Below are 19090 nucleotides of genomic sequence, written 5' to 3' on the forward strand. Positions count from 1 at the left end.
CCCCATGAAAAAGGGAAATAAGAATACTCATTTAAAGAAAACAGTTTAGCAGTGAGGCACATATTTCACTACCATAACCCCAGAAAGAAATGGGAAAATATAGGTCAGGATCTATTATAAAAATTAACCACCACAGAGATGTCTCTGTATAATATTAAGATCTTCAAATCTAAACCAATGAATGTCACACATATTCTGTAAAATTAATACAATATTCTAATACAGTCACAGAATTGTGGCCATCCTTTGAAGTTTTCCATAAAAAAATTTAACCCAAATAAACCCTTAAACATTGAACTGTTTATTGAAGCCAGATGTAAGAAAGCAGATCTGAACAGGTAGAGCTTGATGGAGTTTTGGGGCAAGGGTGGATTTTTAATGTCCTGCTTGCCCCCTTCAGAAAGCTGCTGTTCCATACATGTCTATGGGCATGGGCCTGGCTGGCATCCTTGGGGGGTATCTGAGAAAATGGCATGGTTGGGGGGATGCTGTTGGATTTCTTCTTAGTCCCATGGCATGTAGAGAGGCAGAGGATGGTTTAGATGAAGGAGTTGCATTTTTACTTGAACGATGGTTGGAGTCTACAAACCAATGAATGAAAGAGAAGGATTTGTGTTATACAAAGCAGTGCAATTCTGACTGTTTTTCCCAGGAAATATCAGGGTCAGAGTATCACCCATAGTGAACAGAGAAAAGCAACCCTATAGATCACCTTATTCATATCCACATTTCCTTGGAAAGAGAAGCTACATTTGGAAATAACCCCAGGCAAATCCCTAAATCCCTGTTTGTCTGTTTCCTCAATTATGAAATAGAGACAATAATACCACCTATCTCACAGAGCTGTTGTGAGGGTAAAAAGGGATGATACTTGTAAAAGTGTTTAGTGTAGTGGCTGGCACACAGTCGGTACTACATACATGCTCATTCCCTTTCCTTTCCCCTCCTTGGGCTGCCAACAGCTGAAGGGTTTCCCTTCCCTGCAGCCATCCTCACTCTTTCTGTTGTCCCATAATGTGTACAGCAGCAGTTTCCAGATTCCTCAACCCACAAACACCACACACAGCTTCAAAGTCACTGAGAAAGCTTCTTCCCCCAGGAGAAGGGAATGCAGTCTAGACCTCCAGCAGCAGCCACTGCAGCAGTAGGTCCAGTGTTTGGAGCCCTCTGCCAAGAGCTGCTGGGGGAATTGAACAGTTGATCTGAATCTCAGCCTGAGCATGGGCCTGGGGTGAGGAGGAGCACTGGAGGCACTTGTGGAGAGGGAATTCTATTTCCAGATTCTGGACATAAAAGATTTTGGTTGGTCCCAGCACAGGGCACAGGGCTTTATTGTGCCACCTTGGAGGAACTGAGAACTTACAGGTCCCAATAGTATACCCTCCTCTTGACAAATGATGTAGAAGTCAAGTAAGTGGCTCAGAAAATGTCCCAAAAAGGGGGAAAAATAAGAATATACAAGGTTACTTTCTTGATGAACAGGTATTTTCTTCCAACCTTTTGAATGAGGAAAAACAATGCATAACATCAGAGTAAGTCAAGGCTTCTGTATCCAAAACCTCTAAAATAAATATGCAATGATCTCAGGCCATGGAAGAGCTCAAAAAGGATTTTGAAAATCAAGTAAGAAGTGTGGAGGAAAAATTGGGAAGAGAAATGAGAGCAATGCCAGAAAATCATGAAAAGTGAGTCAACAACTTGCTAAAGGAGACCTAAAGAAACGGTGAAGGAAATAACTCCTTTAAAAATAGGCTAACTCAATTGGAAAAAGAGGTCCAAAAAGCCAAAGAAGAGAAGAAGGCTTTGTAAAGCAGAATTAGCCAAATGGAAAAGGAGGTTCAAAAGCTCACTGAACAAAATAGTTCTTTAAAATTGAGAGTGGAGTTCAGGGAAGCCAATGACTACACAATAAACCAAGAAGTTGCAAAGCAAAATGAAAAGATTGAAAAAATAGAAGATAATGTGAAACACCTCATTGGAAGAACAACTAATATAGAAAATAGAACCAGGAGAGACAATTTAAAAATTATGGGACTACCTGAAAGTCATGATCAAAAAAAGAGCCTAGACATTATCTTTCATGAAATTATCAAGGAAAACTGCTCTGATATTCTAGAACCAGAGGGCAAAATAAATATTGAAAGAATCCACAGATCACCTCTTGAAAGAGATCTGAAAAGGGAAACTCCTAGCAATATTGTAGCCAAATTCCAGAGTTCCCAGGTCAAGGAGAAAATATTGCGAGCATCTAGTAAGAAACAATTCAAGTACTGTGGATATACAATCAGGATAACACAATATCTAGCAGCTTCTACATTAATGGATCGAAGGGCTTGGAATATGATATTCCAAAAGTCAAAGTAAGTGGAATTAAAACCAAGAATCACCTACTCAGCAAAACTGGGTAGCAGCAAAAATACCTCAGGGGAAAAAATGGCCATTCAATGAAAAAAAAGGACTTTCAAGCATTCTTGATGAAAAGACCAAAACTGAATAGAAAATTTGACTTTCAAGCAAAAGAATCAAGAGAGGCACGAAAAGGTAACCAGGAAGAGAAATCATAAAGGCCTTTCTAAAGTTGGACTGTTTACATTGCAACATGGAAAGAAAATATTTATAATTCTTTAGACTTTTCTCAGTCATATATATATACAGTGAGCATGCAGTGCTTTGAATAAGAAGGGATGATACCTAAAAAAAATAAAATTAAGGAGTGAGAGAGGAATATTTTGAGAAGAGAAAGGGAGATGGATTGGGGCAAATTATCTCTCATAAAAGAAGCAAGTAAAAGCTTTTTCAAGGGAGGAGATGAGAGGGAAAGAGTGAAGCTTACTTTTTTCACATTTGGCATAAGGAGGGAATAACATGCTCACTCAATTTGGTATGAAAACCTTTCTTGCACTACAGAAAAATAGAGAAGAAGGAGACAAGTGCGGTGGGAGGATGATAGAAGGGAGGGGAAATTGGAGGAGGGAGTAATTAGAAGTAAACACTTTTAAGGAGAAACAAGATCAAAAGAGAGAATAGAATAAATGAGGGGCAGGATAGGATGGAGGGAAATATAGTTAGTCTTACACAACATGACTATTATAGAAGTCTTTTGCAAAATTACCCATATATAGCCTATATTGAATTGCTTGCCTTCCCACTGGGAATGGGTGGAGAGGGAGAAAAGGAGAAGTTTAGGAATAAATGTTGACAATTGTTTTTGCATACAATTGGGAAATGAGAAATAACAGGTAATGGGGTGTAGAAATCTATCTTACCCTACAAGAAAAGAGAGAAGATGGGGACAAGGAAAGGGAGGGACGTGATACAAAGGAGGGCATACAGAGGGAAGGGGTAATTAGAATGCAAGGCCCTATGGGGTGGAGGGAGGGGAGAGATGGGAAGAAAATTGGGAACTCAAAATTTTGTGGAAATGAATGTTGAAAACTAAAAATAAATAAACTTTTTAAAACAATGAATGCAAACTAGATCAAGTTGCTTCACATCACTGAGCCATCTGTAAAATAGGGTCAAAAATTTCCCTACCTAATTGCCAGAAATATGGGAAGGACAGAATTAATATAAAACAGTTTTTTAAATATGTATGAAGTATTTTCAGCTCTTCAGAAAAGCTAAGATATGTTACTAACATCTAAGGTAATGACCAATTCATCAATCTGATGACTTTAAATTTAGGACTTATGAAATAAGGCTTGGTATTGCCCTAGCTGACTGGCCTGGATTTTGACTGTAGCTTCAGACATGAGCAGTTTCTCCTGAAGATCTTGGCAGCCTTGTTCATACAGTTCCAGTTGGGAGCGGAGATAGTGAGTTGACTCCTGCAGACTAGCTTGTTCTAGTAACATATTGCTACTGAGCAGCCCTTGGCTGTTCACCTGAGAGAGCCAGAAAGGGAGAGTTAGTCAACTAACAGACTCGACAGAGGAATGGGTATTAGGCCTAGAAAAAAGAAGAGACTGAGAAGATGCCTAATCACCATCTTCAAGGATTGGACCAGTAGTTGGTAATGAGAAAGAATGACAACACATGGCAGATGTAGTCTTAAGGTAAAGTAAAAGCTTCCAAATAATGAGATCTGTATAAAAATGGAGAAGGCTGCCTTGGATGTTAGTGTGCTCCCCGAAATGAGTTTTCAAATATAGACTGGATAACTACTTATTATTGTAGCTAAGTAGTGCAGTAGACAGAGCACTGGGTCTGAAGTGAAAATCTACACTTAGACATCTATTATCTGTGTGACTTGTCCCCAGTCACTTCACTTCTGTTTGCCTCAGGTTCCTTATCTGTAAAGTGGGGATAATAATAATAGCACCTACCTCCCAGAGTTGTTATGAGGGTCAAATGAGGTAGTAATTATAAAAAAACTTAGGAAATCTGGACAACAAGCTAATAAGCAGTGATATCACCTTGCTGACAAAGGTTCATATGGTGAAACCTATGGTTTTTCCAGTAGTAATATATGGCTGTGAGACTTGGACTATTAAGGAAAGCTGAAATCTGCAGAATTGATGCTTTTCAACCATGGCAGTGGAGAAGACTTTTGAGAGTCCTGTAGATGGGAAGGAGTTCAAATCAGTCAATAATTAAAGAAATAAATTCAGGCTATCACCGGAATGCCAAATACTGAAGCTTAAATACTTTGACCACCTAATGAGAAGATGGGACTCTTTGGAAAAGACCCTGGTGATGGGAAAGATTGAAGACAGAAGGAAAAGTGAATGGCAGATGATGAGGTGGCTAGTGCCATGGAAACAATGAACATGAAATTGGACAGACTTTGGGAGATAGTAGGGTGTAGAAGCTTCTGGTGTGGTGCGTTCCATGGGGACAGGACAAGTCACACATGACCGAGTGACTGAATAAACTTAGCACAGTGTCTGACCCATAGAAGGTACTATATAAATGTTGACTATCATTATTATTATCATCCTAAAGTGAGCCTAGGAACTACTGATACATCATTCCTCGCTATTCCCACCTCACCTCACTCCACAGAGTTAAATCCTAGAGTAGGGAGAGATTGTATAAGTACTTATGCAAAAAAAATTGCCATTTACTTTTTTCCACAAAATTAGAAAAACATCAGTGAAAACACTAAACTCTAAGAGCTCCATAGTTGGAGCAAGGAACAGTCAGGAGACCTGCAAATGAGGGTAGTGGGCAGAGTGTTAATATATAATCTGAGCTATTACCTAGACTGATGCCAGTTCAGTATTATACCTGTTACAGTTGGCCTGCCTAGAGGTACCACTCAACAACTTAATGTTAAAAGGAGATGGTATGCATGTCTCAGCAGGTAACTGAATTCCCCTTCACTAAAACTATTTAAGTAGATAAGTGTCAGAATTGTTAATAAAGGGGAATAGAATCACAGACTTTTAGAGTTGGAAGGGAGATCAACAACCATTCTGTCCAACTCATACAGAAAAAGGTTCCCTACGCTAACATACTCAACAAAGTAGTCATCTGATCACTTCTGGAAGACACCTCCACATTCACCACAAAGATCTGGGAACCCACCAATACTGTTCCACTTTTGGACAGTTCTAATTAGAAAAATTTTCTTTATTCCTGAGCCTAAATTTGCCTCTTTGCTACTTCTGGCTCCTCGATCTTTCCTCTGAGTTCAAACAGAAAAAATCCTAATCTCAATTACATACAACAAAGCCCTCAACACATAAAGAAAGCTCTCATGTCTTCCTTGTCTCTCCCTCTTCTCCAAACTAAATAGGTTTTTTGTTCCATCATCTTTCTATTGTGTCTGACTTTTTGTGACCTCATTTGGGATTTTTGTAGCAAATATATTGGAGAGTTTTGCACATTTCCTTCTCTAGCTCATTGGACAGATAAGGAAAGTGAGGCACACATGGTTAAGTGGCTTGCTTCATTAGGGTCACATGGCTAGGAAGTGTCTGAGGTTGGATTTGGACCCAAGAAGATGACTCCAGGGCCAGTGCTCTATCTTTTGCTACTATATGTCACATGTAAGAAAAAATCATTAAGATTAAGTATGTATCATGGATTAGATAAGGACTTAAGCTAAATGAACTTTAAGGTCCCTTCTAACTCTAAGATTCTCTGATTAACCCCCCTGAAACATCCCTATCTTGATTTGAAAGTCAGACTTAGGGCAAGTCAGAGGGTTCCATCACTATTGCTTCCCAGGACCATTAGGGGGGAGTGGCAGGGTGGTTCCCAGAAGAGAATGTAAGGATGATTAACTGCTATACTTCAAGCTTTGGAGCCTCAAGGAGACCCTACCTCCTACCTCCTACATCCCACTTTCCCTGGCTTCCCCACCAAGTTAAGGACAGATAGAAGGACTCCACATTCAGTTTTCTCTTCTGGAATCCTATACTTAACTGGTGGTCATCCTTGTGTTTTAAGTCTAGGATAGATACAAGGTCAATGATCTGGGGTCCAGAGTACAGCCCTTTGGACACCCTGTCTTGAAGCTGCTCTCTTAGAGCTGAGGGATCCCGAGGAGTCCAAACAACTTTCATCTTCAGAAGGTTGATCTCCTTGGTCAGGCTGGTAAGTTGTGCATTCAGCTTCTTGCCCCCTTCTTTGCTGTTTAGGGTCAGCTGCTCTCTGAGGAGGGTGATCATGGTATTGGCATTCTGTAGCTTCCTGTGCACCTTTCTGACCTCACCACACTGACTATCTTCTTTCAAAACCCCTCTGGCATCATCCACCAGTCAATCTTCCTCCTTCTCATTGTCTTCATGTCCCAGCCTGCAGACATTGCTTCTCCCATCTTCTCCTTCAGCTCCACGTTCTTCAAGTACTGACTCAGCAAGGTGTTCCTACAGGATGCACACACAGACACAGGGCACTAGGCTCAGGACCTCAACAACAATTCTGATATTCTCCTTAACCAACTGAATTATGTGATTACAGTCTGTTAAAGAACTAGAAATTTTGTTGTGGAAGGGATGGAAAATGATTTTCCCACTTCATGAATGAGAAAAACAAGGCTCAGAGAGGTCCACTAACAGGCAATGGCAGAGCCAGGACTAGTCTATCAAGTCTTCTGACTCTTGGTTCAGGTTTTTTCTCACAATGGGCAAGATTGGATTTCAGTTCCTGAGGAACCAGGAACATCTGAACTCTCACAAAGAAATCTGTAATTTCATTTGTGGGACAAAAAGCAAGAATTTTCTTGCTTGGGAGAAATTAATTCCTATGAGTTTTAGGGGATTTATTATTCATACACATGCAGTGTTTTCTCAGTAGATGATGACTGAGATGAGGGAAGACAAGTCAAAATAACATTCATGGGGCATTCCAAAGAAACTAAGTTTTTTTCTAATACATTGCTGTTCTTTCTCTTCTATCCAACTCTTTGCCAAGGCAATGATTTGAACTTTACATTCGCTACTATTTCTACTCTCTCTCTGTCTCTGTCTCTCTCTCTTTCTCTGATAGGTAGACTGATTAGTTACATACAGGAGGAGAGACAAAGACAGAGATGGAAACAGAGACAGACAGACAGAAAGGGAGAGAAGACAGGGAGTAGATCTCTGATTTCATTGGTATAGGGAACTCCCCAGTGAGGAAATTTTCTCCGGCAATATAGATTGTCACCTCTTCTAGATCTTATAGTCTTAGAGAGTTTCCTAGAGATCTGAGGTTGACTAGGGTCACACAGACAGGATATGTCAGAGTTGTTGCTTCAACCCAGGTCATCTTGGCTTCAAGAAGAGCTCTCTGTCAAATATACATTTCATTCAGTCCTATGATTGCAGCAGTGTGAAAACAAGCTCTCATAATTCTGATCAACTTGTTTGCAACTTACAGTCTTAAGAGAGTGCTGTGGACCACTTAGAAGTCAAGTGACCTTCCCACAGTCATACAATCAGGACATGTAAGAGTTGGGACTCAAATCCAGGTCTAGCCAGCTCTTTCTCCATTAAACACCATGGTATATGTATCAGTATCATGTTATACAAGTAGACATGGCTTAATGGACAGGGAATTGGACTTAAAATTAGGAAGACCACAGCTCAAAGTCCTTCACAGGCACTTACTTCTTATGTGACCCTGGGCAAGTCACTTAGCTTTTGTCTGCTTCAGTTTTCTCATCTGTAAAATGAGAGGGGTGGACTGGAGGACCTCTGAGATCTCTTCCACCTCTAAGTTTCTGAGCCTAGGACTCCAAGTCCACTACTCCATTCACTATGACATCCCAATCTCTGTTGCATAATAGGACTTGATCCCAACTGTAGATATTAATATTAACCTTTGTCTGCCACTGTTTTCTCAACTATGAAATGGTCCAGTGTTGTTGTGAGGATCAAATGAGATAATATTTGTTAAGCACTTCGCATAGTGCCTGACACATAGTAGGTGCTTATGAAATGTTTGTTCCCTCCTTCCTAGAATCTAGGTCTCCCAACTGCCAAGACCAGGGCTCCTCCTGCATGCAGCCCAGTGCCTCACCCAGCTAGGGCAGAACAAGCCTCTTGGGTATCATAGCTCTGGCCTAGAACAATTCCTCTTTGCCAGGTACCTACTTCTGACCTGATATGGGAAACAGAGGAGAATCCTGCTTCCTCAGGCTGGGCTTTCACATCTTTCAGTTCCCCTTCAACTCTTCTCTTCTGTTCCAGGAGCTGATGGATCTCTGCTTTTGGGCCGATTATTTTCTCCTCAAGGTTACGGTTTTTGTCTCCTCGTGATAGGTAAGGAGGAGTTGTATTAGAATGTTGCGTTTCCTGGGTCCCCATGCTTTTCTCTCAAGCCTCTTTGACATACTGAAAAGAAACCAAGGTTTAAACTGGTTACATCACCCAGGATGAGAGTATCCACAAACCAAGGGATTAACAATGAAGACCACCAAGCAGAAAGAAGTAGTTGGAACCCATGACTTTTTCTTTCTTTCCAAAGTGCTTTCTGGCCCACAGAAATGACAGCAGATGAGGGCAGTAAATGGACCTTGCAGGGCAGGGGATGTATATACCAGAGAAGAAAGAAGAGACAATGCCATCAGACAGGTCACCTTAGGACGACTGCTGACAGAGTCCATAAGGAATAAAAGAATTTGTTTTTTGTTTTAAAGAGGAGAGACTGGGTCTCTCTCTTTTATACCTTAACTAGGTTGAAGTATAAGGATACAATGACTCTCTTGTTCCTACAACTTGAAAGTTCATTAAGAGTAGCTCCCAGAAAAGATAGTGAAGAGCTACAGTACTGCTAGTACATCATTGGTACACAAGGTAACCCACAGGTTGTTCAAGCAGAAATGACAGCAAGCTTCTTGGCAATAGAATAAAAGTCAGAGGAATGAACTGAAGTCACAGAGTCATAGAATCAGAGTATTTAACTCAAAATAACCATATACACCACCTTAACTTCAGGACGGTGACTGACATCAAGTCAAAAACTGCCTAGGGAAGACAATTAGGTGTCATCTTCCTAAAATATCTGGGAGACACACATGACTGTGCCCCAGGCCTAGAATTCACTCTCTCCTCTTCTCCACACCTTAGAGTTTCCAAATTTATTCCAATTTATTCAAAGTTCGGCTCATGGGCTGTTTACCACAGGAAGTCTTCCCTTATTTCCCCAGCTCCTAGGACCTCACCTACTCCAAACATCTTATATTTATTTTGGACATTTGTGTCTATATATGTGTGTGTGTGTGTGTGTGTGTGTGTGTGTACATATACGTACACATATATATGTGTATATATGTGATATCTATATATATTATACATATCTATATATGAACATCTTTATATTGGATATCTATATCATATACATACATACATATGTGTTCATACTTACATATGTGTGTGTGTACACACACACAGAAATCCTTGAGATAAAGTAAGTTCTTTGAGGAAACTCTTCTCAGTATTTTCTGTGCTTATTACAACATGAGGGACATGGACTAGAGCTTTATTGATTCATTAATTGATTTCAACTCTATGTTTTTGTTGTTCAAGTGTTTTCAGTCGTGTCCACCTTGTCATGACCCCATTTAGGGTTGTTTTTTGGTAATGAAATGGGATTGTTTTTCCATTTCCTTCTCAAGCTCATTTTTCAGATGAGGAAACTGAGGCAAACAGGATTAAGTGACTTTCCCAAGGTCACACAGCTAGTAAACTCCTTTTATAGATGAGGAACTGAGGTAAATCCAGGCTAACCTACTTGCCCAGGTTCACACCTCTACTAGGTGTCTGAGACCAGATTTGTACTCAGGAAAAAGGAGTCCTCTTGACTGGAGCCCAGCACTCTAGGCACTATGACAACACCTAGCATCATTCACCTCCATGAGCTGCTCTTCATTTCTTTGTCCATAAAATGATGTGTTGAACTTTAAGATCCCTTGTAATTCTAGATCTGTGAACATCTTCCTTCAGGCTTTCCAATCTGAAAAACCCCAATCCCTTGTCTTTTCTTCCAAGGACCTTGAATTATTCTTAATCTCTGAGACAATCAAACAACAAATCAAGCCCTGGGGTGTAGTGTTTGCTAATTTCTAAGGTGTAAATACTCACACAGAAAATTTGACAATCAGTATGGGTCCAACCTGACTCTAGTATACCCTTGGAAGACTGACAACATTTCTATTCATCCTGGAGATGCGGCCTGTGATGTCATAGAGAGTGTTGGGCATGAAATCACTAGCAATAGACGAAATCCCAGCTGCCTATGCTTTCTTGGCCTTGGTGGTGTTCAGTCATTTTTCAGTTCTGTCTGACTCTTCATGACCCCATTTGAAGTTTTCTTGGCAAAGGTACTAGAGTGGTTTTCCATTTCCTTCTCCAGCTCAATTTATAGATGAGGAACTGAAGCAAACTTAGGAGCAAGTGATTTGCCCATGGGATAACATTTAATATCATTTTTGGACTTTAATAAGGGCCAGAGCTTAAATTAATCAATTATAAGAAGAGCCTGGCCCTAACAGTCTTTTTGTTCTCTGAAGTAAGCTCAGAGAATATCTCTTCTTATGTCCACAAAGTCAAATGGGGCTGATTTAGCATACATTATGAGACACCATCTTGAGTAATAGGACTTTTTCCATATCTTAATATTTTGTGGACATATATTATGTTATGACATATTAATGACAGAGAAAACACAGATGTTCTGAGTTGTAATTTCAATCAACACCTTGTCAACTCTCTTATCTTATTGTATTTACAACCTCTCCAATTAAGAAATTCCTTTCTCATGGAATAGTTAACCACTCATGGAGACCATAAATCTGAAGGACACAGACAACTTTGGATTGTCCTAAAACAGATTTAAACATGGTCATTCTTGTATTAGTTAGAAGTTTTTCTGGCTCCATGATCAAGTAACTGCTAGCTTTAAGGGAATAAACAACATACATTTAGCCTGCTGGCCTTTTTTAACCAAACTTTCAGGTCCACAACAGTCACCCAGCTAGTAAGTATCTGAGACTGAATTGAACTGAGGAAGATATGTCTTCCTGACTTCCTGGTGCTCTTTCCACTGCACCACCTAGCTGCCCTGGGCATCTTAGGCAAATCATTTAACAGTCTGAGCCCACTTCTTTATATATATAAAAGAGAGAAACTACTTGAATGTAAAGGATGTTAGCAATCATTCCCTCCAGAAACCATCCCATTCTATAAATGAAGAAACAGAGGCTCAGTGTGTTTATGTGACTTGTCAAAGACAGCAAGCTGAAGAGACAAAATCTGAACCCAGGCCCTCTGCCTTCCCTTAACCTGCATACTATACTCTATGTGCTTTTTGAATCAATTGTATTCAAATATAGGTTACAGAGTGTTTTAAGGTCTGCCAAGTAAAATGGTCTTTATCTGCCAACCTCTCAGGATCTCATTCTATATCTCTTCTTCTGTTCGCAGCCAAATTCCTTCAAAAAAATATTCTGTACTCATTGTCTCTACTTCACGCATTTTGAAACCCCTTACTGTTTGGCTCCCGACTCTTCCATTTGAATGAAAATGGTCTCTTCTGTGTTACCAGGTATCTGTGAGGTTTTGTTTGGTCTTAAAAAAGTATTTATCCTTTGGACAGGATCTGACACTGAAAACTAGTGTGTCCTCCCTCATACTTTTCCAGTCCAACCAGGACCCTGCTCTCTTCTTACTCCTGCCTGATGACCTCTCCTCAGTTCTTTGGTGTAGTCATCATCCATCTTCTATGCACTAAGTTTGGGTTTAGGCACTAGTGCTCTAAACTGGGCTTTCTCTTCCTTTCTGTATACCTTCTGTCAGTGATCAACTCTCCTGAGTTCTATTTTCACCTCTGTTTAAATGATTCCTACTTCTATATATCCTGTCTTCACCTCTTTCCTGAGTTATACTATCACATGTCTATCTGTCTCCTGGACATCATGGCTGCCAGGATGTTCCAAAGGCATCTGATATTCAGCCTGTCCTAAAATGGAACCTATTATCATCCAGCCTGTCCTCAAAGCATGCTTATATTTCTGTTGTCCAAAATGGATGAGGCAATAGTCTTTTGGTTGCTTGTTCTAGTCAAATGAAGACATTTGGAATACTGGGCTGAGTTCTAGGGTTTACATTTGAGAAAGAAAATTGACAAGATAGAGTTAAGTCCAGAGGATGAAGTCTAGGATAGTGAGTGTATCTGTCTTTGCAGCCACATGCTGAACAAAGGTTAAGAGAGTTGGGTCTGTTTAGTCTGGAAAAGAGAAAACTAAGGTAGTGAATGATGGAGCAGGAGTGGAAAAAACATACTGTATTCAAATAATTGAAGAGCTATATAGTTTAACAGAAAGATTAGACCTTCTTGGGCCCCCTTATGAGAGAGCTAGAATCAATGGGTAGAAGTTACAAGAAGGTACATTTGGGCTCAGAATAAGGAACAAATCCATCAGAATTAGAGCAAAATAGCAGGAATAGCCTTAGGAGGTATTGATTTTCCTATCCCTAGGTGATCCTCCTGAGAAGGCTAAGTGACTACTTTGGTAGGATATTTTAAAGAGAATTCACATTCCAGCTCAACAGTGGACCAGATGATCTCTAACTTTCCTTTAGGTCTCAGATTCTATGATTTTATTAGTCAGTATCCCCATGCAGGATTTTTTTTAAATAACCAAAGGGAATATGCTAAAAATTGTGACTCTAGTCTGGGGGAGGTGAGAGGGAGGAATATCTTATTCCCCTCTTTTAAAAATGTGTGTGTGCATTTAGGAAGCTGTCTTTTTGTGTCTTGCTAATTACACCTCCTTCCTATTTTTAGCCATTCTAATCTTGTTGTCCTAGGATCAGGCAATTTCTTTATACTTAATTATTTCGTCTCCATTTCCTCACTTTTTGTAACTTTCCCAATGGTTTTTTGATTTCTGTGGAGTTCTGGTTTCTCATCATACTGCAGATAAAGTATATGGTATTTTCATATGAACCTCTGGACTCTGTTTTTGGAACCCTTGTACTCAGGTCTTTTAATTGGATCTTTCCTAATGAATGATCTATGTGTATTAAAAAATTTGCTTTCCTCAATTATCTTTTCTTTTCTTACTAACTTTTGACTTTCCCATGTCTTTGGATCTTGAATAAAATATCCTAGATCATTTCTTCACCATTAGGATGAACAATTGTCCTAGCTAATTATTCTAACAGTCCAAGGAAATTGTCTTTGTTGTATCCCCTAATTCTATTTGATGATGTGACCTATGGAGGTACTACTCATTGAACAGATATCTGTGTAAAGCTATTAAATTACCTAATAGGTCTTGAATCCATTGGTGAAGAGGAAGCACTCTGACAAAATAGGAAGAAATGGCCCTCAGCAGATGTGGCATCCTGGAAGCTGGGGGACGTGGGTAGCTTGATAGGGCTGCAAAAAGTCAAGTATGTTAATGGAATGTTAGGGGAAACTTAAGAGGTTTTGGAAGCACCCAGCCCATCATCCAGGGCTACAATCAAGGAAGAAAAGGGTGTTGTAGGCCCAGCCTCAAATGGTTATTTCCCTGGAGGCAAATGAACACATCTTGGAGCATTGTGACACCTTGAGGTTAAGTCAAAATAAGCTTTATTGCATTGCTAGCAGGCAAAAATCACAGCCTGCACACCACAGTGTCTCAAAGGGGGTTTACAAAGATTCATAATCCCTGGGTTCCTGCTGTACATGCTGAGTTTCTTGTGAAGTCAAGAGCATGATAACAGTAGTTTAAGAGGATCTTCATTAATAAGCCTACCTGGTCCTTCAAGAATGCTTCCTTAGATCAGTTTCCAATCTAATTAATCTGACTCTGATCTAATCAATCCTTTAATAAATACTTCCTAATCTACCCAGCAGTGTGGTAAGTTCCTAGGTGGATGGGGATGTGGTGGAGGAGAGGGAGATACAAATTCTAAAGAATAAGGGAACAACCTTTTTCTGTGGGGTTAGAGTGACTTTCTTAAAGTGGGTCAGAGCACTCTCTATAATATAAGGAGGAATTCCAGAGGAAATGACCTGCATATTGGTTCCCCTAGGATGAAGTTAGAGAGAAGGATTCTAAGGTCTGCTAAACCTTGGGCCAGCTTCCCTGTGGGTGGTTGATTTAGATCATCAGTCTCTCTCCCCTTCCAAACTTATTTCCTATAAATTCTAAGACTGATCCTAGCCACAGTCCTTGCCATGATTCTCTTCAGGGTCATTCTCACTTATCTTGTAGGGCCCTTTAGTCAAGGACTGAAAGAGACAACTAAAAATAAGTAGGAGGACCAGCCTCAATAGGCATAGTTGAAGACAGAAACCTGGGGTAGTATGTGGAGGGTCCAATAGAGACATTTCATATTCAAGAAAGAGGGAATCTCAAGCATGAGTTCAAGAAGAGTCAAGATTGATGTAACCAAGCAACAGAAAGAGGATTGTGGTGTAAGGTGAAGAAGATTCACTGGGAAATGGGGCACACCCACTCCCTATGTCATCTACTAGGAGGCCATCTCCAAAGCCAACAGAAATGAAATTAGCCTCTTAAGGGGTCAGCCTTAGTAAGAAGGAAGGTTACATCCATGAAATGAAGCTACTCCAGAATCTTCTCCCCATTACAGCTATCTTTTCCCCTGCATTTCCAGGGTATGAGGAATTCAATCACTGTCTAGGGGAAGGAAGTGACTTCAGAACATATTTTCTGACTCTAAAAACCTAGGGTAATTACGTTGGATAATGCCAAATGTGTGCAGGATGGGGGAAGAAAGAAAGTGCCCTTGGTCTGGTGGCAAGACTGTCTTTGGCATAGATCCTTGTTTGGCATGTGGCATTTATTTCCAAATATATCAAGTATAAACATAAGGGACATGTTTGCAAATAGGGCAGTGCTGTGGACAGAGATGAGTCTACCTATGCCACAAGATTATAAGTAAGTTCTAGCCCTCCAGGCATACTCTTGCCTCACTATCTGCTAGCCAGGAGATGCTAGTTGGTCAGTAATCAGTCTGTCAGATTCCAGTGAAATGGAAGCCTCCCAGAGCTCCATAGGGATCATCTCTTCAGGAAGCAGTCCCACATTCTGCTTGAGTCCCCAAATTCCCTTGAAGATGCCCTTCTGGATAGAGGAGGCCAAAGAGTCCTCTGCCCTGTGAGAAGCAAGAGAATTCTTGAAGCCTCTGGTGCAGAGAGGAGGGGTAGGGAAAGGAGAGGTAAGTGGGGGAGAATAAGTTTTTTAGAAAAGACAAAAGTAGAGGGAAAATACGGGTAGGTTGTTCCAGTTCATAGGTTCAATGATGCTTTTCCAGCTGCCACAGGCCCCAGGAGACCATCAGACCCCCAAAGAGTAGTGTAGCTCCTCCCCCCCCCCAGGTACCCTAGGACCTGGTGCTGATTTACTTGCTGCTAGGTATTGCTGTGTGAGGCTTTTTCCTCAATACCATCAGTGAACTCAGTGCTACTGTTATCAGTGTATTCACCCACAGTTGTGCCTGGAAGAAAGGACCCAAGAAAAGTAACTCCCTACGTGGTCTTTCTCTAAACAGCAGCTAAGCTCACTAAGTTCCTTTTGTTGCCAATCTGTCATCTCCTGCCTCCCCCATCCACCACCAACACTAACTCCCACCCAGCAGAAACATCCTTGAGGGAAGAAGAAATAAAAAGCCACACCTTTCTACTAGAACTTTGGGATTTATTTGTTTTGTCATTGGTAGTCTTGTAAGATACCAGGTGAGGAGCTACTAAGACATGAAAAGACCAGACCTGTCCTTGAATCTGAACTTGTCTGGATAGACTCAAAGAATTAGATACTCACCATTATAGCAGGCAAGTGAACACAGATGCTGACCAGGAGCCAGAAAGTATGGGGTTTTTTTTTTTCCCAACTTAGTCATTGTCTCCCTGTATAACTTCATTTTCCCCATCAACAAATTGAGACCACACCCTACCTATCTACTTACACACATCAGACCCTAAGAAGACTCATTGCTTTTTGATGCCTGCTAATGTAAATTTCTCCAATATATACCTATCTACCCAACTCCTTCTACCTTTTCCACTTGATTGGGAATGCAGACATTTGAAGGAATGACAGTACAAAGACAGCTAGTGAAAGCTACTCTTCAAGATTCCACCTCCAAGCAGTTTGGAACTATGACCAAAGGGCTACGAAAATATGCATACCCTTTGACCCAGCAATATTGCTTCTAGGACTGTATCCCCAAGAGATCATAAAAATGGGAAAGGGGCCCACATGTACAAAAGTATCTATAGCAGCACTCTTTGTGGTGGCCAAAAACTGGAAATCAAGGGGATACCCACCAATTGGGGAATAGCTGAATAAATTATGGTAAATGAATGTAGTGGAATACTATTGCACTATAAGAAATGATGAGCAGGAAGACTTCGGAGAGGCCTGGAAAGACTTATATAATCTGATGCTGAGTGAAAGGAGCAGAATCAGGAGAACTTTGTACACAGCAATGACCACAGTGTGCGAGAGTTTTTTCTGGAAGACTTGCAACTTCATTGCAATGCAAGCACTTCAAAAAAATTCCCAATGGTCTTTTAAGGCAAAATGCCTTCCACATCCAGAGAAAGACCTATGGAATTCAATTGAAGAATGTAGCAGACCATTTTCTTTTGAATTATGTTTTGGTTTGTTATATTATTTCTCCCATTCATTTCAATTCTTCTATACAGCACGACTACGGTGAAAATGTATTTAATAGGAATATATGTGTAGAACTATATAAAATTGTATCCCATCTCAGGTAGGAAGGAGAAAAGTAGGGGGAGGGAGGGGAAAAAAAATCTAAGTTATATGGTAGTGATTGTAGAACACCGAAAATAAACAAAATGAATTTTAAAAAAAAGATTCCACTTCCAAGGATCTCAGGCTACCCAAAATCTCAGGTAGAGTCCAGACCCAAAGAAAGAACTGGGACAAGTCAAGATCATTCAAGCGTTTGCATTTGAGGACACAGAAAGAAGTATATATGCTTCATCTATGCCATCTCTCTTAGATCCTCCCTAACTGTCACCTTCATTGGATTTAAATTTTCTACCATCCTTATCTCTCCTGGAAAAATGGTTCAGTTGTTTCAGTTGTCTCTGACATTTTGTAACCTTTTTGGGAGTGTTCTTGACAAAGATAGTAGAGTCTTTTGCCATTTCCTTCTCCTGCTCATTTGACATATGGGGAGCTAAGACAAACAGGGTTAATTGACTTTCCCAGTGTCACACAGATCAGAATTATCTGAGGCCAGATTTGAACTCATGAAGATGAATCTTCCTGATTCTAAACACTATGCTTAGTTCTACAATAAAAGGTTCTTCCATTTCAGTCACGGACAATTATGTTTGTTTTGTTTTTTTATCTGCTATTGTATTCTGATTCTCAGAAAATCAATTGATTAGATATTTTATGTCTTTGTTGGCAGCATTAAAAAACATGATGATAGGACTATACAAAACTGGTGTACATTCTTTATTGTGAGATAAATGATATGGTGATCTTCAGTTTTTCGATATTTATGCATTTCCCAATGTATATTCTTTTCCCCCTTTCCCCATTCTTTATCATCACTTACAACAAAAAAATTAAGAGGGGAAAAACATTTTGGCAGAACAAACCAACATATTAAATAAAAACTCTAACTATGTGTGTATGTATCTGATGAACAAATTCAGTTCTTAGTGCCTTTATATATAGGTTTAAAATGTGCTGAGGCCATGTCCCCCATCTATACCTACTTCACTGAAATCATGATTTCCTCTGGCATCTCATCTCATAAATACCCTCCTCTTGTCTTCTCCACCTGGGACATGAGAACATGGCACTTTGAATTTGGACACCATTGGAGAAAAACCTCAGTATGACTAACAAGGGAAATGTTGACTATCAGCTAAGGGGTTTCACAAGGACATATGGCATTACTCTGATTGCTTGTCACCTGATGCCATAGCTATTTCCAAAGTCTTGGTCTCTGTGACTTCAAAAAAGACAACAGTGATAAATTTGCATTTTTTCTAGGGATTCCTCTCCATTGAGTGTTATAGCATAGCTTTTCCTTCACCAGGTGGATTAACAGCTATTGTGATCAGAACCTTAAGTGGAGGTTCCCCCAGGCTGGTGTTCTGCCATCCAAGCTATATATGTGTGTACAGAGAAAGAGAGAGAAAGAGAGAGAGAAGATAGATAGATATAGATATAGACATAGATAGATATAGACATATAGATATGCGTGTATGTATGTGTATGCATGTGTGTATGTATATGTATGTATGTATGTGTGTATATGTGTGTGATATAGATGTCCACATATAGAGATATCCACATATAAATATCTATAATATATATAGATGTCCACATATATATGCACATATATGTATGTGTATGTATACACACATATAGACAGACAGACAGACAAACAGACAGACAGACAGACAGACAGACAGACAGACAGACAGACAGATAGATAGATAGATAGATAGATAGATAGATAGATAGATAGATAGATAGATAGATAGATAGATACACACATACAAAATAAATCCAAGATGTTTGGAGTGAGGGAAGCACTAGCATCTGGGGAAATAAGGGAAGACTTTCTGTAGTAAACAGCCTTTGAGCTGAACTTTGAATAAATTGGAATAAAATTGGAGACTAAGGTGTGGAGATGAGGAGAAAGTGAAT

General features: G+C 40.0%; 1 long non-coding RNA gene across 1 annotated transcript; it reads right to left on the reverse strand.

Annotated features, from left to right (window-relative positions):
• Positions 1-285: 285 nt before the first annotated feature.
• LOC140527567 (uncharacterized) lies at positions 286-13938 on the reverse strand. The gene is made up of 5 exons (XR_011974856.1): positions 13702-13938; positions 8533-8765; positions 6373-6815; positions 3726-3884; positions 286-581 (listed from the first exon to the last, which is right to left on the reverse strand). It is a non-coding gene; the product is annotated as an uncharacterized lncRNA (long non-coding RNA).
• Between the last annotated feature and the right edge of the window lie 5152 nt (positions 13939-19090).

This window comes from Notamacropus eugenii, chromosome 2 (genome assembly GCF_028372415.1).
Source record: "Notamacropus eugenii isolate mMacEug1 chromosome 2, mMacEug1.pri_v2, whole genome shotgun sequence".
Classification (NCBI taxonomy): domain Eukaryota; kingdom Metazoa; phylum Chordata; class Mammalia; order Diprotodontia; family Macropodidae; genus Notamacropus; species Notamacropus eugenii.